The sequence below is a fragment of the Euprymna scolopes genome, chromosome 41 (genome assembly GCF_053919585.1).
Source record: "Euprymna scolopes isolate OS-2025 chromosome 41, ASM5391958v1, whole genome shotgun sequence".
NCBI classification, from domain to species: domain Eukaryota; kingdom Metazoa; phylum Mollusca; class Cephalopoda; order Sepiida; family Sepiolidae; genus Euprymna; species Euprymna scolopes.
The window spans coordinates 74,795,585-74,820,609 of record NC_136522.1 but is presented as its reverse complement, the minus strand read 5'-3'; positions in this window follow the sequence as shown (position 1 = coordinate 74,820,609).

Below are 25,025 nucleotides of genomic sequence, written 5' to 3'. Positions count from 1 at the left end.
TTTCAAAGAATGCTATTCTTGTTATTCTTCTCATCAGAGGACATAAAGAGATCAGCAAATGATATTTGTAGCAATGCTAGAATTTGCTAGTTAAGTCATTCAATGAAACCGCAATTTATTTTAGTTATAAATTGCCAAATAAAAAGAAGTGAACAAATGTTGGATTTCCATATATAAATACTTTTATTTATATTAGTTTGAAGTTTACCATTGCATATATCAGGTAAACACTACATCCCTTTGATTTCATTATATATATATATATATAAATATATATATATATAAATATATATATATATATATATATATATATATATATATATATATATATATATATAAGCGTGGTACAGAGGCTAAGCAATGCGACTCGAAAGTTGTACGGGTTGGTTTCGATTCTAGCTGATATAAATTATATATATATATTTTTTTTTACTTTTGATCTTACTACCATACATTTGGTTCACTATAATAATCGATAAAAATTGCCTCTATAATAATAAATACGCAATCTGCATGAATTAAAATATCATATTTAATCGTATCTTACCACCGGGCAACGTCGGCAGCTTTCTAGTACATACATACATACATACATACATACATACATACATAATGATTGCAATGTCTTGTCAGACGAGTGCCACTCCCTCAGACACTTAAAGTCCATGAGCCCCAAAATGACTTCCATTGCCACAGGACCATTTTAATAGACAAATGCCTGAGGGAGTATCTATATATAGATGATGTTACAGAGTCTTAGCTTTGTACGACAGCTAAGTCTCTCTCTCGGTTCAAAATGTTGAGATCCAGCAACAAGCAAGAGTAAGATAGCCAACAAAAGTTAAACTGCAGACAAGCTTAATACGGGTACTGGTCTCCCGCTTTTTTTTTTTTAATTAGAGATTGTCTTCTCCTAGAAAGGTTGCCTTCACCACGGCTTACGGGATCCCTCTCCACCCACACGCATACATACATACACACAAACACACACGGTGCTAGTTGGCCGTTGACCCCCAAAAAAGGGTTCATTCGCACTTTGGACGGTCTTGTTTTTAATCTTTCAGGGAGACTAGCCACCCTCCTCACCAAACAAGTCTGGTGGGGGAACCAGTTTAGTCGCCGGTGACCCGACCATGAGGCAGGTAGTACTGGGTTACATGGTACCAGTAGCATACATGACCTGACATACATACATACATACATATAGGGTAGTATAATAATTTTCCAAGATCCAAATACCAAGTTGTCTTAGTTGGTCATTTATTACTTTTCAAAAGCTAGCAATTTTAATATTATTTCGTACTGCGATTAACAAGTCTAACGCATTTTAATCCATTTCGTTCGGTATATACACACCAAGTACGTTTTTAGTAAATGATTAACCTACACACATTATACACACACACACACACACACACACACACACAGGTATATATATATATATATATATATATATATATATATATAGAACAAATTCAAAGATCGCGTAACTAAATGAAAACACCATTGCAACTGCACTTCCGATTTTCAGATTTTGTAATCATGGTCATATTCCTTTATTTTCTTATAAAAGTTGATGAGTTCCTTTTCTTCTAGTGAGTTAAGGGCAGAATAAATTAAAAAAAAATTCCATAATAATAACCTGAATGATTCTGCGCTACGAAACAGGTGCTGTCAAGAATTTAAAATTTCAACATGCTTAAAATAATAAACGGAATGATGGACAGCATCTTGAAATTTGGAATATAGACTTTTGTCATATATTTGTTTATGCTCCGTATTTACATTGAACTTCATAAATTAGAGGATTGGTATGAAGAAAGGGTGAAATATAATTGAATAGGCATATTTTCCCATAAACATACATGTGTGTGTGCGTGTGTGTATATGTATGTGTGTGTGTGTGCGCGCGTAATGAATATTGAATTATAAGAATTACTAGATTCCATATTTATTTTTCAATATCGAAATTTTCTTTATCTCGTTCTTTGGCACGTGGACCATTCTTGTTGTCAGTTGAAAAATAAACGGAACGCAAAAGCAACGCCAATAAATCCATCTGTGTGTGTTCTCAGCGTCTTCGTCAATTGTCTTACAGCGCACGCCAAACTTTTGTAGCGGTCAGTAAATATTTGACCTCGTGTAAAATTGAGTCAATTTCTCAGGCAATCTAGTGAACCTCGCGAAAGAATGATAATAGTGAAGAAAATGAAAAACTAAAAAAGATTAAGGGAAAGAACGGAGCGAAGGTCGGCGGGGCTTAAACACACGGGTCGATACACAGAATATCCGTTTCGGCGTTCGTGTTTGTGCGTAGAATTTAGACGGAGATAAAAGAGTAAAGCAAAAACAAAAAAAAATGAAGCACTATAAAGTGCGAAGAGACCATAAAGAATAGGGTATTAAATTGGAACTATCCTGATGCGTCATCTTTCGGGGAGCAATATCAATTCTACTTTTCGCATCAGCTTTTTTCGTGATATTTTATTTACGTCGTAGATTTTTTTACAATGCGTTTGATATCACAGTGTGATATTTATGCTTGCGGTGCGTTTATAAAGCATTATACACCGTGTTGTTGTCTTAATCGTCAGTAGATAAAACACTCAAACGCCAACATTGGATTAAAAGATGGTTATGTAGATTATAAGATGGTATATACAGATTAAAAGATAGTCTCTGCAGATAAAGAGATGCTTATATAGATTACAGTATGGTATATGTAGATTATGAGATGGTATATGTCGATTAAAAGATGGTATATATCGATTAAAAGATGGTATATACAGATTAAAAGACGGTTATGTAGATTATAAGATAGATGCAATTCTCTATCTATATAAAAGCCAAGTACGTCCAAGGATGGAATACTGCTGCCATATCTGGGCAGGAGCTGCTAAAAACAGCCTATCCTGCCTTGACAGAGTACAAAATAGACTTTGTGGCTTAGTGGGGGATGCCCTTTTCTCTACCCTGCAACCTCTCTCCCACATGGCAGGTACTCGTCTGAACTCCAATCTCTGGTCCCCCCTCGCCAATCTTTCACGAAAAACACCCGTCTAACTGAATCCACTGTGAAAAATTTCCCCCACTCTTTATCTGTGCCTAAATCCAAACGTGGATTCCATGAACAAAGCTTCTTTCTTAGAACTGCACGCCTGTGGAACTCTGTTCCGTCTGCCTGCTTCCCACCTGACTACAACTTGGATGTCTTCAAGTCCAACGTTAACAAATTCCTAATGAACCGCCCCCTTAAGTAAACACTTCATCAAATCTCCACACTAACGTAATGTACTTGCAATAACCCTTATCCCTGAGTGGCTTCCGGGCCTTGATAAGTGGTGACCACTGTGTAAAAAAAAAAAAAGCTTGACCGATTTTGACCGATTCATAAACCCAAATTTGGAGAAATACGCTCAAACCTAAGAGTCATTTCCTCTGTTTACAGAGAGAAGGTCTTCATAACCGAACGTGAATAGTCTCCAAGATCTTCAGATGAAATGTTGAGTGAGCACGACTCAGAATTGAGAATGAGTTGGTCTTTAAGCTCAGCTGACTCCCTCTTTATTTTTTGCCTCTTTCTACCCCATTTTAAAGGTGGTTTACGCATTTTACTTTTAATAATAAACAATACAAGTCTTCCCTTCATGATTGCAATATTTAAATTTTGTACCCGCCAAAAATCACGAAATCCAAAGATACAGAAAATTCATTTCATATAGTAAAGAATGTGAAGCAAATTTTATTTATTATAATATTTCCTTTTTGGGGATTTAATTAGAATAAATACTTGCACTAAAAATATCTCAACTATATTTGACTAAATTCATTTCATACTAACTTGACTCGATAAAATGGTAATTTTCGGTCGTATTATTTTATCTATCTAGTGTAAGCAACCGTGGCGTAGTACTTGATAAAAATCAGTTATAGGTAACATTCTTCCTGGGTTCACAGGTTCGATCCTTAGGGCGGATGACACGCAAAATAGAATTGGAAATATTTAGGACGTCTATCCAGTCATGGCTGACGGACTGAGAGTATGCTACCGCTGCGGATTAAATCCATCCCCGAGTGCGACATAACGATGATAGAGTTCGACGAGATGCACCCGAAGAAGGTCGGTGGTTACATTGACAGAAACGCTATGCGAATAGTATTAAAAATGAGCATAGTTGTCCGAAATATCCACTAACATTTATTTATTGTCATCTATAAAATTACGAAACAAAATATTAGATCGCACTCTTTATCTGTTCATAAAAATGTGGCAAGGAAGAAAAGAAATTATCTCTAAAATTAAAAAAATAATAATTTTGCAATTTTTTTTTTAAAATTAAAAACGTAATAAAAACATCAATAAATGTTATTTTGTAAAAATATACACAGTCATATTATCTGAATATATTCGTTCAGAATATAGAAATAAATTTTTTTAAAATATGCTAAAAACTAATTAAAGTACCTATTTTCTGAAAGAAATTATTAAAAAAATCATTATAAATGGAATAAAAATAGAATTATTAAAAATATTTTTTAAGTAAAAACGCAATCAAAACAACAAATGTTATTTTGTAAAAATGTACAATAATATATTGGCTGAATATAACTGTTTAAAATATAGAAATAAAATTAAAAATATGCTAAAAATTAATTAAAGCACCTAATTTCTAAAAAAATAACCCATGCTAATAACGAAATATAAAATAAAAGTGCATAAAATAAACGGTAAAACTTGCGAAGAACGATCTGTTTTACGGTTGTTTTAAAAATGGAACGGAAATTTAAATTTCGTTCTATTTTAATCTTAGTCCAACTCACCGTTCACATTCGATAGCCGTTCTGAACATGGGGAGGTTGGGAATGTCTATTCCAATTAGCCGTTCTTAACATGGGAATGGTTGGTGTGTCTATTCCGAAAGCTGTTCTTTACATGGGGATGGTGGGGGTGTCTATTCCGAAAGCTGCTCTTAAACAAGAAAGGTAAATAAATAGTTTTAAACTAATAAACAAACAATAAAATCAAACACAACAGAAACACAATACGTTCGCTCGGTCCACTTTTTTTTTTTAAATAAAAATGGCGGACAGAAAGATAACTTTTAATTTCAATGTAAAAGTAAGTGGATCACAGTTTAAAGCGTGAATACAATAAAAATTAAATGCAAAAATGTAATAGATTAAATATTAACAAATATATAGAAGTAAAAAAAAAAAAAAAAAAAAAAACAACGCAGTACATGTTAACCCATATGACAACGCTGGAATAATTGCGTCATTATTTAGAAACCCATTCTTAACATATTTTGTCACTATTCTTATTTTTCAACTAACAATTTGATAAGCAAATATATCGTAAAAATTGAATTTAACCTGAATATAGAAAATAATAATCTCTGAATACAAAGATAATATATTTTGAAATAAAAATATTTTTTATATAAGTGATAAAATTGAATAAGGAAGACGATACTAAAACATTAATAAAGGTGAATTAAATATATTGAATAGAAAAAAGACAGAAACGAAAAATAAACAAAAATAATTGAGAAAAATAAAAACTTCCGGTCGGTCATTTTCTTTCCAGAATAAAAAAATATGGCGGACGGAAAGAATGCTTTTAATTTTGAAATCAAAAATGTACATTCAGAATTGTTAGAGTGAGAAACTAACTCACAACGTAATAATGTAAAAAAAAAAACAGAATAAAATAATAATAAAGGTGGATTAAATATATAGAGTAAAAAAGGCAGAAACGAAAAATAAAGAAAGAGAAATAATTTAGAGCTATAAAACACTTTCGGTCGGCCATTTTTTTTTCTGAATATAAATACATAAGACTATTTTTGACATTGAAATAAAAAGGTACATTTTTATATCGGGAAAATAGATAATTTTTAAAAGTAGAAATAAAATAATTATTAAAAATCCAGAAAGAAACAACCGAATAAATTTTAAAACTAAATTAAAAACTCAATACCAAAAAATGAATGTAGGAATTAATCATCTATGAATACGAAATAATTATTTAAAAAAAAAACTAGCAGGGCCCGTGTAGCGGCGTTGTTCTGTGGAAAGTTGACATAAAACTAGAGCAGATTCGTAAAAAGATTCTTCCTCCCAAAACAGTAAAAACTATGGTTATCTAGCGCATTATCGCAGACTCAGCTAAATTTGAATAAAAACAGTAGTAATTTAAAAAATGATGTAAACAATAAATGAATAAGAATAAAAACGAGCAAATAGTTGTAAGTATACACGAATTTTTATATGAAGAAAATAGACAATAAAAAAATAGAAATAAAATAATTATTAAAAATCTAGAAAGAAAAGAATCGAATATTTTTTTTTAATAAAGAAAAAACACAATCCCACAAAATAAATCTAGAATACAATCATCTGCGAATAATAAATACATATTAAAATAAAAAATAAAGAAAATAGAAAAAAAACTGAGTGAATATTTAAATATAAAATATTTTGGGACAAAGAAGAATGGAATCCTATTTTGTAATATTAATAATAAAACTAAATGTAAGAAAAAGAAACTATGGTAAAAAAATCAATATAAGAAAAAACTATAAATATAAAACAAGTAAAGTGAAGGAAATAAATAGGTTTACACTAAATAATAAAAAAAGAAGAAAAGAAAAAATAAGCAAAGAAATAAAACACTTCCGGTCGGCCATTACAAAAAATCAAAATGGCGGACAGAAAGAATATTCTTGACATTGAAATTAAAATCTAAATCCAGAGCTGAATCGCGTGCTAAAGTGTGGAGATCTAATTGACTTTCTAGCTCCTTCATAAACCTGACACTTGATGAGAAAACAATCAGGGTATTGCCGCCAGCATATATCGTAAATTCGCCTCCGGTCATTAAATAGTTACAGCGTGAGACGCCTACACAACTTTTTGAACGGACGAGTGCAAATGAAGGTTTAACATTAACAAATAAATCGCAAAAATTGAATTCAATTTCTAAAATGAACTAGTCCATATGTTTTCCTATGAAGCAAATATGGTTAACTTTTGCTTGCAGTTTTGGTCTGAGTACTTTGATCCAATGCACTGACATACACACGCTCGTGTGCAAACATGGGCGCATACAGTATTTATTTCATTTCCACAGCGTGAAACGTGACATAAGAAAGAAAAAAGGGTGAAAATAGAAAATCTGGCTAATCAGAATCAAGTATTGATTGATGAGAGTAATCATTTTTTTTCTCACAGAAAATCACAAGAAAGGCCACACAGAAATCATGAAAACATCCATACATCTTAAAAAGCGATACCTGCTACCCACAGTCCAATATTAACACAGTAAAATAAACATACAAGCTACATTGCACTATTTTGTGAGTACGCATCGCAACGGAACTGCCTTCCTGCAGATTACAAAAAGCGCTTTCAAATTCAATATAGATATAGACAAATATTGTAAACTGTCTTATAATTAATCTAACTTGGTTTATTAGTTTATTGCATGAATCAATTTGAGTATTTCAATAGTGTTCTTCATCTGTCACATAAGAATTATTTAATCTCATTAACACTTATCATTAAGTCACTTTTTTGTTTTTATATGTGATAATCCAACAGTAAATAAAAGGGATATCGGTGAAATCACCTATTATTCATTCAGAGCAATGCCAATCAAGAAAATGCCAAATTTGTTGGAGTTTGTTTTGTCGTTTTCGAGTTTAAACCTGGCATAGAACGTGCAAAAAATCACACAGACAAGTGCTCTTTATAATATATATTATTTATTAATATTACAATTGACCACCCCTAACGCTATATTCCATATTCCATCCCGACCCTTTTTTATGTCACGCTTAGCCCACACACGCATTTAGGGACTGCTATGTTTACTTAAGTTGACCTGAATAACATTGAGCGGTCTAATACTTAGCAAAGGATTGGCAAGGTTTTACTAACCTGCCTCATTAGCATTTTATTTTGGTTCTTTATTTTTTAGGGTTTCTATAGATTGTGCCATTCCCATAATTATTCATGTATATATTTGTAAATAAAATTCCATTGATACCATTGAGGACCTTTTAAGTAGAACTGCAACCGTTAAGTGAATGTTGTATTTTGGTGATAGTGCTTTGACTAGGCAAAAGTTTGTTGTTGAAAGAATGACTTTCACCCACAGCCTTTATTCCACAAAAACAGATATAGCGTCATACCTATAACCAGTAATTTTTTATTCTAATTTTTATTTTTTTTAATTTAAATTTTTGTTTAAATAAATCGGCATTTTAGCCAGGAATTCTCATTCACCCAAACAGCGTCAGTGTACTTTCATAGTAATACGCGTAAGTCGAGGTTGCAAGCTCAACTTGCGTGTCCGACAGAAACTGAGCTATTTCGAGACCTTTTCGCTGTCGGGCTGATGCGAAATATCTTTCTAGTCCTAGGCGGTTCACCTTCCCAAGCTTTACCCCCCCCCCGGCTATCGGGAGGATCAAGTTTATCGGTTGTTGCCAGAGTCGCCCTAACCGGGGAATGTTGAAGGGGTTACTCAGGCATATTTTTGCAGGATCGAAATGCTCCTCTTGAAGCACTGACTCGTTTTCCCAACTTCTGATCTTCGGTGACATCCCCTCGCGGTGAGAAAGAGATAAATATCGGCATTTTGGCAAAAAACAAAGTGTAGTACCTGTTCTGATACGTCACTTGCCATGCAGAAATTTAAAGTAATAGATATCTATCTGCTCAACACCATACATTATGCCTTTCTAGGTATGGTCCCAAATAGTAGCCTTTACGTCTAAATGGCAATGTGTCTTGTTTGGGTGAATAAGATTTTTTTTTTAAATAATAAAAAACTAGCGGGACCTATGGAAATTCCACAATGGACTCTTTCATGTGTTGATGTTGGCATTCTGTGGATGTTCAGCGTAAATGGAGAAAAAAAAATATATCTATATAACTTGTGTGCATCAGCTTGACTTAAAACCCAAAGCAAAACTTATGCTATATATATATACATATATATATATATATATATATATATATATATATATGTGTGTGTGTATATGTATGTATGTATATATATATTGTTTTCTTCAGCTATAATCGAAACCGAAACCAAAACTCATAAAAAATTCTTAGTAAAATTATTTATATAAAAAAAAAATAGATGACTTGAGTGTCATCAACTATAATCGAAACCGAAACCAAAACTTATAAAGAATTCTTGGTAAAATTATTTATTACAGGTAATTGAAGGTCGTATCAATGAAACGACACTCACTCGGACGGAGAAAGATATAAGCGTGACACACAAAAGAACACTCACACTATCGTCTTAATATATAGATAATTAAATAGGAAATATTTTAATAAAATAAATTGGTCGATTAGTGAAGAAATCCTTCTAGACTGAGGCAATTTTTAATTTTGTCCAAATCCATAGTGTCCAGAATAAGGAAGTTGAATTGTTACCACATAAAAAACCACCTTGTGTCTAAATTTGCGCTCGTGTGGGAGGCAACTAAATGGAAACAGATTTATTATCGTGGCGATGCTGTTAACAAACACTATCACAAAAATTGTCAATTCGTTTCTTCCAGAATACTGGAGATGGCCTCATCATTATTATCCCCGAAACCCTCCTCCATCCCAGCCGACGAGCCTCACCTAACCGCCCCACTTGTACTCGTCTTCCCGGGTTGCCCGTGGACTGAGAAATTGACATGTGTACAACAACGTTCTCTTTGAATTTTTAATTGTCTTCATTAGAAATAAGTTCAAGATTCGCGCGTTAAGTCCGGAGGGTTCGTTCAGAATGGCATTTCTTGATTAGTTGTTACGAGGTCAAAATTTTGCGAATCTCATCAGAAAGAGAAGGAGGGGAAGCAGTAACTGAGAAGTTGGTAAAAATTAAATTAAAAGAAGGAAAGCAAGAGTTATGAACCAGTCGAAAATAAGCGCAAGTTACACTTTTTAAAATTTTTTTATTACATTTTCACCCCAAACAAGGCACATTGCCACTGTGGTGTAGGGAGCTACTATCAGGGGCAGCAGCTACTGGGGCACTATGTTGGGATTTGGGCAGGAAGATGTCGGTTCACTTCACACTTGAACTTCTGCATGTCAGTACAGTTGGGGAAGCAGGGACCTGGAATGGAATTCCAGAGTCTAGCGGTTCTGGGGAAGAAACTACTGGAGTAGAAAGATCTAGGGATCTCTACTGTGTGGGGGTGGGATTTAGCAGCCTGTAGTGTTTGTCGAGGGTGTCTACGTCGTGGGGGCACAAGTGTCTGCAGTTCGTCAGAGCATTCACCATTAAAATACTTGTAGAACAGACAGAGGGATGCAACGTTTCGTCGATGAGACAGAGGCTGAAGCTTAGATGCCAGTTCAGGGCCTATCAGATTGGCGACTCTCTTTTGAACCTTGTCTAGGAGCGAAAGACTAGCAGCAGATGCACCAGCCCAAATGTGACAGCAATACTCCATACATGGGCGAATGGTGGCCTTATAGAGGTACAGGATACTTTCAGGTGCCAGTAGTTTTCTAGCACGGTAGAGAGAGCCTACCTTCTTCACGGCGGCTCTGGCAGTGTTTTCAATGTAATTGTTCCAACTCATGGTTCCCGTGAACGTTAGGCCAAGGAGTTTGAAAGATGTACTCTCAGATAGGGAGTCACTGGCCATTGCTATTGGTGTCAGAGAAGGTTTCTTGTAATTATTGAAGGAAACCAGTTTAGTTTTGGCAGCATTGAATGTGACCATCCATTTTTGCGTACAATTTATGAGGATTTGATCTGTCTGTCTACAGTTTAAACTATGCTACTATTTATTAATAATGTACTTCAGCTGAACTATATTATTAGTTTTATGTACTACTGTTTCAATCAAATGTATCAATTCTATTACCAATTAAGATGTATGGGGATTTGGTATATGTCTTTCTAGAACTGAAACTATATTTATACTTCCACTAATAATTGATATTTAGTAACTACTAGCAGGGGTGCCCGGCGTTGCTCGGGTGTTTGGAGGTGTATGCTGTGCAAAAAAAGCAAAAAAACAAAAAAAATGGTTAATTTTTTAAAACTTTGACCCCTATTATGACCCCTTAAAATTTATTGTTTCGGGCTCAAATCACTTTATTAAGTTAGATCCATGTTCAAGGAACCTATATCTAAAATTTCAAGTGTCTAGACCCAAAATTGTCGGAGGAGTTTGGTAGAGTTCTTAAAGGTCAAATCGTTAAAATTTGACTCCTTAACAGCCAAATTTCTGGCTGACACCCGTCACATCGATTTTCCCAAATCTCAGTACCCGGTATTTCAAATTTCGAGTCTATAGACTAATAATTGACAGAGTTATTGCGTAGGGAAATGTACACAGACAGACACACAGACACACAGACAGACAGACAGTAGACACGTTCACTTTTATAGATATATAGATTTTTCTGCAGCTGAAACTATATTATTACCTGTATTACTCATAGAGATATATATCCATCTCAACTCGAAACTATATTATTACTTCTATTACTTATAGAGATATGATATATGTCTCTCGGAACTCGAAACTATGCTTATACTTCTATTACTGATGGAGATTTTATATACGTTTGTCTGAGGACATAACTATGCTATTATTTCTATTACTAATGTCTATCTCAAGCTAGAATTATATTAATATTTCTTCTTTTATATGTATGGAAATACAGTTTATGCACAATAAATGATAATACACGATTTTTTCGTGAGAATTACTTTATTCAAGAACCCTGAATCGAATGTCTTCTTCGTATTACACCTTCATACAATTCTAGGATTAATTTCAGACATTTAAAATTACTTTCCGGATTATTCTACATGCAATTCTACTGAATATCAACTTTCGTTTCATTTTATCTATTTTTGGTTGGATTACCTTACAATAATTTGAGTTGTTTCACCTGTTCACTTTATTATCTTTTCTTTTTCTTTTCGTTACTCTAACCAAACTTTTTTCCGAGCGTAATTTGTCTTTTTTTATCTAAATTCTATAATATATTATATATTTCCTCAATTATATAAACTATTTTTAAAATACTTTAAATTCTTTAAATTAAAAATAATTCTAAACTCTTAAAGTTTATTTTCAAAAATCTGTTTTAAATACATTTAACAAAAAAGATATATTTTTTATTTCTTTACTTTTTATTGATTCTTTCTTGCTCTTTTCTATTTCGTCTCGATCATATTACAATCCCCTAACGTGAAAATGTTTTTTAAAGTCGGTGTTGTCTTTTTGCCCTTATATTTTCAAAATACCAGCTTTTTCTCCTCTACTGACGAGAAGGGTTTAGCTTCGAAATGGAATGGCTTAAAAAGGTATCTCCCTTATTTTCTTGTTCCAACATTATATTACTATGCATTTATTACTATCTAACCTAAGAATTTCTATTTTTTTCTGGACAGTATATGCACCAAAAGAGACGGTATTAACATAATATTACACGTTTGTTTCTGCGTAAGGAAACGGATCTGTAAAAAAGCTACCGAAAATTTAACATGCGAGAGGAGCTTTTTCACATGAAAAATTAATATTTAAATATTGGAATGTAACTCTACTCTTACACACGCACACACACACACACACACACACACACACACACACATATATATATATATATATATATATATATATATATATATATATATATATATATATATATGCACGTCGATGACTACAAATATATTTTAAGCTCCCCCTCTTTGGGTAGAGCACTGTCGTACATAATCACACCCGCTACTTAATTGGCTGAAAATGCGAAGCTCGTTGTTTGTTTGTTTATGAACAGGCGATTTGAGCACTATAAACGTGGTGGCGGGTGTCTATTTAAATAGACATTCCGACGAGTTATTTACGGGCGTCGATTCCATGGTCGAGTGGGAGAACTGCTGACTGTCAACACGACGGTTCTATGTCCAATCCTTGGCTTGAGAGAGATGCTAGTCTAGCGGCACTGATGAGTTGTGATACGACGAAACAGGACTGTATGTATATATTACTTATTAACTTGAAATTTCGTATATAGATATACAGGCATGTATGAACATTTTTATCGGGTTTCATCCGTAATAAAACGAGCTTCTAAGGGGTCAAAATTGAAAAATTAATACCCGGGGGGGGGGTCATCAGATTTTTATGTTTGTCAACTGTTTCACCAATGCGCATGCGTGAATCGTTCATATTATATTAAGAATAAGTAAGTTTGAAAGCACATTTTTAAGAACGTGTCAAGCTGGCCCAATAGTTATCGTACTTGACTCACTGTCTTTCGGTTTTGGTTTCGATCTCAGCTCGGGTATGTTTTTTACATAAAAGAAGGGGACTGTTTGAAAATTCAAAATGACGTAATGAAAGAAAACTATAAGGTATTTGCCACTTTTCTTCCATTTCTCGGAATTTGTAATCATGTCCAAACGCATGTTATTTCCTTTTGGTGGATTGATTAGCGCTATTTCTTCTGATGAGTTAAGGGCAAAGAGATTCACTGATTGATATAATAATTAAGAGATTGATTTTGTGCTACGAAACAGATACTGTCAATAATTGTTAGTGTCAAGTGAATTAAACGAATAAATTGTAAGATGGTCAACATCATGAAATTTGGAATATAGTCGTTGTCATCTATTCATTATATATATATATATATATATATATAATATATATATATATATTCAATATGTTAAAAACATTATCTCATAAGCAGCATTCTTTCGATTTAAAATTTCATAATAAACTTGACAGCTCACATTCTTTTCTTGAAATATTTATCTATTTCTAAACAAATGTTTTGTTTTACATTTTTAAATTCTCACACGTAATCTATTTCTAAACTAGATTACGAGGTTCGAATTTCGCCTATGCCATTTCATGTTCATTTTAAACTAAATTCTCCATTTTTATACTTACATGAAAAGGGGACAGCCCTTATCATGTAACACACACACACACACATATATATATATATATATATATATATATATATATATATATATATATATATATATATATATATATATTTACTTTCAGGGAGGCCGGATTTTATGTCAATCAACGAATGTTCCGCACCATAAACATAATCAATATATATATATATATATATATATATATATATATATATATATATATATATATATATATATATAAATATATATATATATATATATATATATTTATATATATATATATAGACGAATCTCCATTAATAAAATTATGCGACAATGTAATGTGTTTTTCTGTGTTATATTTTTGTGTATATATATGTGTGTGTATATGTATATGCATATATGAATATTTGTGTATATAAATGTATATATGCATATATATATACATATATATATATATGTATATATATATGTATATATGTATATATATGTATATATATATGGTTATATATATATATATATGGTAATATATATATATATGGTTATATATTTATATATATATATATATATGGTAATATATATATATATATATATATATATATATACATGTATATAATAAGTAAGTTATTATCAAAGTTACATTACAAGACAATTAATGAACGCACACAGAAAAACACATTACATTGTCGCATAATTTTATTAATGGAGATTCGTCTATATTCTCGTTTTATATATATGACCATCCCGGCATGCACCACGCAAGATAAACGTCCACTGTAAATGCAAGTTGTGTAGCGTAAATGAACTGAGAAAAACATGGCACTGCTTTGAAAATGGAAGCGGATGCTTTTGGGAGTTTCGATAATCAAATCGCAAACATGTTTTCCCGTACGCCAATGGCGGTGGTAGCGGCGCCGACATCACCACCCCATCCGCTGCTTCCCTTTTCGTCAAAGCGTTGCCGCTTGAACATCGCTGTGTCACCTGTAAATAAAGATCGACTGATTAGATCTGGGATATTTTCAAGGGAACGCCCTCGCCCTTTTCTTTTCTTCTACCTTAAAGCGCAAAGATGGGTTCAATTAAACCGAAGTCGGTGATATTTTGATCTAAATCGACGGTTTTATCTTCTGTGAGATCGCAAAGAAGTAAGCATTTCATTATGTTTCTTTCCGTCAGAAACATCCACAACGGATACGGAGACGTATTTAAGATGAAGTAAATTCAGTTATAGAAAAACAAAAAAAACAAAAAAACACAGAAATGAGCAGATTAGAGAAGGACGACTTGCATTTCCAATTGTGTTATATTCTTATTACTTTAAAAATGGCCAAAACATTGTATGTAATGATTCACAAAGAAAATAAAACTTTGACACGATCTTTTTTAGGTGAAAACAAAAATTATTTCCATTCGTTTTCACACGCAAGTCGCCGACACGTATTTACTACACGACACAATATGTTTTCTCTTTCTTTCCGTGTCCTTTACTTGTCTGCTGCATGTAAAATCTCACAAAGAAAATAAAATTTTGACATGATCATTTTTAGGTGAAAGAAAAATATTTATTTCCTTGGTTTTCACAGGTAAGTCGCTAACACGACACAATATGGTCTCCCTTTCGGTCCACGTCCTTTATTTTTTTGCTAAAATGTACAGTTGTTTTGTAGTAACGCTCTATAACACCCATAGGTCGGCCGGTTCTATTTCAAATAGGTAGGGAGAGGAAAAATGCGTCCTTCTTAATATTTCATTTTCAGATTAAGACAAACAAATACGTAAAAATTGTAATAATACAGTTTTAGCTTCAGAGAGGCAGATATCAAAACTATTTTAATAGATAATAATATAGTTTCGGCATTAGAGAGACGGATTTCAAATCTGTATTAATAATAGAAGTAATGGTAGTTTTAATTAAGAGTCGTCACATTCTTTGTTTACGGAAGTGACGTCAAACAAATTTTTAGTTTACGGAAGTGACGTCAGACAAATTTTTAGGTACGGATGACTAACACTGTACATAAATACATAAATCAAATACAAAAATGGAAGTTTTATTCAAATAGTTTTTATTAAAATATTCATAACAAAATCATAGCCTTTATAATAAAAATATATGTATGCAGTTTTTTTTTTTAATCAAACATCAGGTGTTCGTAAATTTATTTTCACGTGACACATAAAAATATAACTGTTATAAAAATATTTGTAAATGTTTTTAATATAGTTATGAACTGCTTTTTTCCAACTGTATTTTTTTTAAAACAAAAAGAAAACAGTCCATAAATATATTTAAAAAACGATTCATAAATATGTTTAAAACAAAATCTCGTTCGAAAAAACGAACAGTTCATAAATATTTTTATAACAGTTATATTTTAATGTTTGATGCAAATAAATTACAAACACTTCTGATGTTTGATTAAAAAATAACAGTTCATGAACATATTTTTATTATAAATGTTATAATATTGTTATAAAAGTTAAAATAAGACGGCTTGAATAAAATTTCTATTTTTATATTTGCTTTAAAAAAGCTACTTTATAACTGTTGGTCATCAGTACCTGAAAATTTGTCTGACGTCACTTCCGCCGAATGGCTTTATAAGCAAAGAAGTACGAATCCTAACAAAAGCCGTAATGGTATTCTTCGTCTCTGGACAGACATATAAAAGATCTTCATTATTAACCGATTTTAGTTTATAAACACATCTTGGCCAGAATTAAAAGTACACCAACCACAAAAGACTAAATAACGACTTATTCGAAGACATTCATTAAAAGTCAGACGGCCCCAAAATTCAAGAGACAGAGTCGACAGCCATTTTTCTCTCAACAGAACTAAATTCCTTCATTAAATTTCCAATATTTTCTTCCTAATCTCCCAAGATGGCGGCCGTTGCTGACGCCACAAACGTCTTCCTCTGCCAATGTAGAAGCACTTGAGATCTTTCGAAATTCTTTTGAAATATTTGCCTATTCGTTTCGTTCATTTGATCATTTTTCCTGCCATTAAACCCTCTGATCTTGACAATCAATTAAGGCGAAACTATTAAACGACTTCTTTCGCCGGCGAGAGATTCATCCGCCATTCAGTCGCTCTAAATTCCGGCAATCCTTTTGACATTGTTCATCTTTAATCCTATTATGCCTTTTTAGTCCCATAACTTTTGAAAGAATGGAAATGTTACTATTAAATTCAGTGAGTTTTTCTGAAAATACACAAAATCTTCATGTCTATATATCTATAAAAGTCAAAATGTGTGTGTATGTGAGGAAAATACTCAACCTATACACTCAACGGATTTTTTATCTACAGACTTGAAATTTGGTATATATAAAAGCCAAGTACGTCCAAAGATGGAATACTGTTGCCATATCTGGGCAGGAGCGGCCCAAAACAGCCTATCATGCCTTGACAGAGTACAAAATAGACTTAGTGGGGGATGCCCTTTTCTCTACCTTGCAACCTCTCTCCCACAGAAGAGACGTTGTGAGCCTATCCTTGTTTTATCGTTATTTTCATGGCAGGTGCTCGTCTGAATTCCAATCTCTGGTCCCCCCTCGCCAATCTTTCACGAAAAACACCCGTCTTGCTGAATCCACTGTGAAAAATTTTCCCCACTCTATATCTGTGCCTAAATCAAAACGCGAATTCCATGAACAAAGCTTCTTTCTTAGAACTGCACGCCTGTGGAACTCTGTTCCGTCTGCCTGCTTCCCTTCGGACTACAACTTGGATGTCTTCAAGTCCAATGTTAACAAATTCCTAATGAACCGCCCCCTTAATTAAACACTTCATCAAATCTCCACACTAACGTAATGTACTTGCAATAACCCTTATCCCTGAGTGGCTTCCAGGCCTTGATAAGTGGTGATCACTGTGTAAAAAAAACAAAAAAAAACGATATTCAGACATATGGAAAACTTAAATCGATTTTCAACCGGAAAAAAAACGAGTTGTTAAGTGGTCAAAATTGAAAAATTGGTATGTTGGGGTCGTCGTATATTTACCTGTTTGCTAACTGTTCCAGGAATGCGCATGCGTGAATGGTTCATGGTTGGTTGGTTAGCTGTTTTTGTTTTACGGCATACCAACTCGTTTCAGGATATTTAATGCCGAATCCACTGATTTTTAAGAAATTTTTTTAATAAAATATATTTGTTTTTTCAAGTCGGTTTCTACTTAACCTATAGTTGGGAACCTAACAGGTACTACCATTCCGGGTTAGAGTGGATCTAGGAGCAATGGAAATTAAGGGGTGGCTCCACATTTCCCAAAGTCCACAAGCTGCGGCCTCCCCATCGCATATAGTTTAAAATCATATCCAGGACAGTGAATGATTCACATGACAGATTCATTATGTTAAAATAATTAAGTCTAAAAAACACTTTTTAAAAAATGTGTAAAGCTGGTTTAATGAGGTTCGTACTTAACTCACTGTCTTTAAGTTTTGGTTTGGATATCAGCTCGAGTATTTTTTAACTACAAGATGTGAACGGTTTGCAAAAAAAACTTGATACTCGTATGCACATGTCTCAGTTTTTTCCGCGTTTCTTTCTTACTTAATTTTTAAAGGAATTTAAGTTGATTTTTAATACCTACGAATCCTGCACTTATCAAAATATAATATTTAAGCGTATTTACGACCGAACAATTTCGGGCAGCCAACTCGTAATATAATAACTGTTAACGTACGTGTGTCCGTCTTGATCAAATAACCAGGTATGGAAGTTTATTTTTGAAAGCAAACATAGAGAAGCAGAACATTAGTTTTTATAAAAAAATAATGAAAACTAGTAGAACCCATGGAAATTCCATGGTGTTTGCACATTTTATAGAAAATCTTTTTTCTTTTGTATATTTTATGTAACGTATAAATTATAAATTATAAAGAAAATATGTCAACACACTTGCATTTTTAAAATTTTATAAACAAACTATGATTTTAAAAAAAATTCAGAATGACGCTTATTTTTAATTATAAAATAAAATAGTTAATTTTAAATCGTAAACCTAGAGCCATGTTGTTTTTTTTTTATTTTTGGAGAGGAAATTGTTTTAATGACTTTTAACTGATAAACAGCAATTATAAAGGGAGGTAATTCTTTTCTCATTGTCAAGGTTTGTGATGATATTTTGTGACAAGTAAATCTATATATCTATAAAAGTGAACGTGTCTGTGTGTCTGTCTGTCTGTCTGTCTGTGTACATTTTCCTTCGCAATAACTATATACATTTTCAGTCTGCATACTTGAAATTTGATATACAGGGTACGGAGATTTTGGAAAATCTATGAGATCGGTTTTCGGCAAGAAATTTTGCTGTTAAGGGGTCAAAGTTCAACGATTTGACCTTTAAGAATTCTACCAAACTCCTCCGACAATTTTGAGTCTAAACACTTGAAATTTTAGATATAGGTTCCTTGGATATGGGTCCAACTTAATAACTTGATTTGACCCCAAAACAATAAATTTTAAGGGGTCATAATCGGGGTCAAAGTTTAAAAAAATGACTATTTTTTGTTTGTTTTTTGCTCAGCATACACCTCCAAACACCCGGGCAACGCCGGGCTTAAATGCTAGTTAATCTATAATATAAAGGGCAGAAATATGTGTGTGTTTGTGTGTGTGTGTGTGTGTGTGTGTGTGTGTGTGTGTGTGTGTGTGTGCTTATTCCTTTTAAAAACTTTTGACAGGCAAGGCGGAAAGTGACAAAACCGGGTTCGTTTTAAACCTCGATCTTTCGGACGACAAATATCGAAAAATTCGCCCAAAAGATTAATTCCTTCGTCTCAACTGGGCAATTCTCTACAACGAGCAGCCGCTTTTTCGACGACATTTTCGCAAGTCATCGCCTCATTTAGATTGACTAGCCTTAATTTCAACGTTCGCGACTTCCAGTTTTGCGATGGAGACATCGGCTAAGACGTTATGTTTTTTAACCTTCATTTTCTCCTTTGCGTTACACGTTCGAGCCTGCCTGCCTGCATACTACCACTTTTTTTACACCTCTCTCCACCCGGGCTGCCTACTGCTGTGTGATCTTCACCGCTACTACCACTTTTTTCGGGGTTTTTACTACACACCATCGAGATGCCAGCTAGTATTAAGATAAAGAAAGATTAAATCCATGAGCAGATCTTTAGTAAGTAAAGAGAAAAAAGAAAAAACATTAGAAAAAATCTATTTAATAAAAATAGAACGTATGTATATCGGGTTCGTTTAAATAATCACGTGTACAAATTTATTTTTGTAAGAACACAAAGGGAAGCATAATATCAAAAGCAGAGATGCGTCATTGAATTCCTGGTAAAAGTACATTGAGAATGCTGGTGACTATGTAGTAAAATCAATTCTGAAGCATACAACGTCGATTATGTAATGGCACCACATAATAACTAAATGTAAAAAAGAAAATATAAAAATATATTTTTATGGACAAAAAAATAAAAAAACGAAAAAGTATAGAAATGGGATATTGTTTCAGAGTTCTAAATTATAACCAAAAATTATGGACCCCAAAGCCGAATATACTTAGATAAACTAAGTAAAGACAATTTCTAATTTTTGGACTCTAAAATGATTTTCTAATTGTACACTGTCAAACCCATACAACAACGATTTGAAACTCTATTCTTTCGAAGCACTAACAATCCCAGAAATCTTATCCGTATCCAACTAAACCAAACTTGTTAATGGACATTATCCCCCAAGCATCTTAGCGCCCTGCCTGAAGATATAACATCTTTCATTCCTTACCAGATAAGCATTTGGTTTCATTAGACTTATATGATCTTATGTAATCACCATAAGCGGTATGGTTTTAATATTTTTTATTTATTAACTATAAATTCAGCTCAGGTTTGATCAGGCCCTATGTACTGTTCATAACTTTATGTGCATATGTATATATATATATATATATATTAAAAAAGTTTGACTCATGTCCAGGAAACCTACATCTAAAATTTCAAGCGTTTATATCCAAAATTGACGGAGGAGTTTATTAGCGCCGGTAAAGATCAACTATTTCAACTTTGACTTCTTGGCAGACAAATTAAAAAGCTTGCTGCATGTCTGAATAGCCTTTATGTTAAATTTAAAATGTTTAAACCCAAAATTGGCTTAAAAGTTTTCTAGAGATCACTAAGGTCAAATCTTTTGAACTTTGACCCCTTGGCAGCCAACTTTTCGGCCAAAAATCGATTACAAAGCTTGCTCTATGTCTGAATACACATTATGTAAAATTTCAAAATGTTTAGACCGAAAATTGTCTGAGTAGAGACTGAGTAGAGACCGCAGAGGTTATTTTTTTTAACTTTGACCCCAATTATGACCCCTTAATATTTATTGTCCTGGGCTCAAATCAAGTTATTAAGTTAGATCCATGTCAAAGGAACCTGTATCTAAAATTTCAAGTGTTCAGACTCAAAATTGTAGGAGGAGTTTGGTAGAGTTCTCAAAGGTCGAACCGTTGAACTTTGACCCCATGAGGGCAAAATTTCTGGCCAAAAAGTGATTAAAAAGATTTTGCCAAATCTCAATAGTCTGGTAGAGAAATGTACACACAGAGACAATTTTACTTTACATATATATATATATATATATATATATATATATATATATATATATATATAGAGAGAGAGAGAGAGAGAGAGAGAGAGACAGACAGACAGACAGACAGACAGACAAACAGACAGACACACACACACACAGACAGACAAGCAGACAAATTAATAGTAAAGGAAATACAGACAATTTTATTTTATATATACATATATATATATATATATATATATATATATATATATATGTATATATATGTATATATATATAGAGAGAGAGAGGGAGAGAGAGGGGAGAGAGACGGATAGACAGACAAATTAATAGTAAAGGAAATACAAGACTTATTTTAAAACAATAACTACGAAAGGATTTATTTCTCTGGCACAACCTAATACATTGTCAGAGAGAAGAAAAGGAACAGTTAAAAATTCTCCAATTGACGCAGCAATTATGTTCGGGTGAAGTCGAAGTGTTCGTATGTGTGTGTGTCTGTGTGGACAACCAGTAGACCTATCATGATCAAACCTGGCATGATGATAGTCCCTATCTAGGGATGGTGCACACCATTTTTCGAGATTAAGGTCACAGTCAAGGTCATAGCCTACGTATACATACTCTCCTGCAACCGACACCACTGATCTGATCATCATCAAACCTGACATGATGGTGGTTTCCGAACAAGGGATAGTGCACCCCATTTTTAAAGTAAAAGTCAAAGGTTTAGGTCATATTTAATGCAGCTCTTCATAAACTCATGCGCATGCGCAGATCATGATGTCATAATCATTCTATCACTATGGACTGATGTCTCGACATTTAATGATAAATGTTTAAATTTTAACGATATTTCTCGCGGTTAACGTTGGACGTGTGGTTTGTTTCTTTGCTAATATGGTCAGAGAAAGCTCAGTGGCCGGGTTCGAAACTCCCGATCGGATGTAATCGTGACACCCTGTACTGTTGATTGCCTAAAAGCATTAAACACTAGTGTCTGCAGGTATGAAAATAAATATTATTAATGTAATAATTTATCAACCCCTTTAAGAACTCGGTTCTTATTGTTGAGCACTTTAAAGTTGAAATGAAATTGGTCACTTAAACACGCATGCGCAGCTCGTGATACTATAATTATTAGATCGCTATGGACAGACATCCCGACATATTTCAACGATATTTTCCGCGGTTAACGTTTTCCGTGTTCTTTGTTCCTTGCTAATTTAGCTAGAGATGGCTTCGTGGCCGGGTTCAAATTTCCCGACCGATTGTAATCGTGATACCCTGCACTGGCGATTTCCGAAAATATAAAACACTGGTGTCTATAGGTATTTAAAAATATTATTATTATTATTGTAACGATTATATATATATATATATATATATATATATATATATATATATATATAGAGAGAGAGAGAGAGAGAGAGAGGGAGAGAGAGAGAAAATGGCTTTATTCGCTGCTTCATAGATTCTCTCTGCTGACCGGATGTGGGTCCTAAAATTTCTTAGAAGACAGATGAAATCAGTGCAACCTGCAATCTGATTAATCAGTGTGTTGTCAATTTGCTTTTCAGGAACATTAATTCACGAGCTTCGCGAGAGTAAATAAGTCTTTATTTTATTCATGGCTGCTGCATCTTTTTTTCCTCACACCTTTTTCTCTAGACTTGCGTTCTTTCTATTTTTTTAAAACAATTTTGCTCTCCTTTTCTTTAGATTTTACCTTTTTGCCAAACATCTTCTTCGACTCTTACTTCTTTTCGGCCATTGCAATCGTTTTTTTCCAAAAATTTTATTCTATTAAATTCCTGCCAATCTTAAGTGGTTCTTTCCTTGTTCCGAAATGCTTTAGTCGAACGGTAATTTTGGAATGAAACCAGAGGAACCAACAAAGGGCTTACAACGCAGGACATAAAATAACTGAAATAAGTTTTTAAAAATACCATTAAGTTAAAATGGCCGACAAATGTAAAAAAAAAAAAAAAAAATGACGGCACGGAAAACGACCACAAAGAAAGACGACTGGACCGGAAGTGACTTCATTTTGAGTGTGAATACATTCGAATTACGACCAGATTATTGTTCGCCTGTTGTAAGCTATCGAGTAAAACATTTGTTGTTGGGAAAACACGGCTGATACTTTTTTTTTTACATTTTATTTTTATATGTTTTTTTTTTATCGAAGTAGGATAAATAGGAATGCTCAGTGGAGGTGAATATGTGCGGCATTATTCGTAACAGACACCGGAAAATAAGTAAGGCTTGAATGAAGAGCGGAATGGCCGTATTGTAAATTATGGCTACAAGAGAGAAAATGGAGGAAGCAAAAATAATGCAAAAACAAGGACAAAGGGTGAGGTTAAGAAGGACAAGAATACTGAGATGGAAGAAATAAAAAATAAACGAAAATGAGAAGAGGTAGAAACGTTATATTATTATAAATAGAAGCAGAAGGTGAAATCAACGTAGAAAAAGAAGAGCAAAAAGGAAAGAACCAAACAAAATAGGAGAAGGGATGGATAAAAGAAAAGAAATAAATAGGCAACATAACATTGCTAGTAGTAGTAGTAGTAGTAATTGGTGTTGTTGTTGTTGTTGTTGTTGTAGCAGTACCTGAAGAGTAGATATGTAAGATGAGGAACAAATAGAGAAAAAAAACGTAAAAAAGAAAATAGGCAGAAAGGGGGAGAAAAGCAAGGAGAACAGAAACAAAAAAAAGAAGAGGAAAACAAAGAATGTGAAGAATACAGGAGTAAAGATAAGGGGGGGGGGAAACGAACAAGATGAAAATGAAATAATTGAAAAGTAGTAAAAGAGAAGAAGAACGAAAAAGAAAACAAACTTTAAAAAAGAAAAAGCAGAAAAAAGAAGAGAGAGAGAGAAGAGAATGTGAAAGGAAAGAAGAGGAAAAAGGGAGAGATGATGATGATGATGATGATGATGATGATGATGATGATGATGATGATGATGATGATGATGATGATGATAAGAACCAGGAGGAAGAAAGAGAAAAGAAAGTGAGAAAAAATAAAAGGAATAATGAGAAGAAAGAAATAAAAAATATGAAAAGGAAAGAAGGAAAGAAGGAAAAAAGAAAATAATGAGGAAGAAGAGGGGGGGGACAAGAATCAAAAAGATGAAAAATAATAAAGAAAGGGGAATAAAACAAAGTTAATAGGGCGAGAGAAAGAAATGATGAAAAAAGAAATAGGAAAAAACATTACCATTAGTAGTAGTAGTAGTAGTAGTGGTAGTAGTAGTAGTAGTAGTAGTAGTAGTAGTAGTAGTAGTAGTTACAGAAAAAGAAGAGAGGAACGAGAATATGAAAGAATAACAATAATAATAATAATAAAAATAATAATAATAATAATAATAATAATAATAATAATAATAATAATAATAATAATAACTCACGGGACCTAAGGAAATCTCATAGGGGACTCATTCATCTATATATAATAAATTGATTACATTATTTATTTACCTCTAGATCAAATTAGGGTAGGTTTACAATAACAGATGCCACATACAAATTTATTATGTCTAA